The sequence below is a fragment of the Octopus bimaculoides genome, chromosome 8 (genome assembly GCF_001194135.2).
Source record: "Octopus bimaculoides isolate UCB-OBI-ISO-001 chromosome 8, ASM119413v2, whole genome shotgun sequence".
Taxonomy (NCBI): Eukaryota; Metazoa; Mollusca; class Cephalopoda; order Octopoda; family Octopodidae; genus Octopus; species Octopus bimaculoides.
Genome location: NC_068988.1, coordinates 73,875,450 through 73,875,671, shown reverse-complemented (window position 1 = coordinate 73,875,671; position 222 = coordinate 73,875,450).

Genomic DNA, 222 nt, shown 5'->3' with positions numbered 1-222 from the left:
AAATAAAATATTCTAATAGGTGTAAAACAACTTGCTGCGAACGAATATGAAGAAAAAAACGCGCGCTCGCGAACATCCTGAATGTTCCGAGACGCCTCACCGGAGCCAAGAAACAAAAGAAAAATAGTGTAATAGTTGTAAAACGACTTGCTCTGAACGAATATGAAAAAAAAAGAAAAAATGCGCTCCCGCGAAAGGCGGGGTGGGGAGAGGACTCGGAAC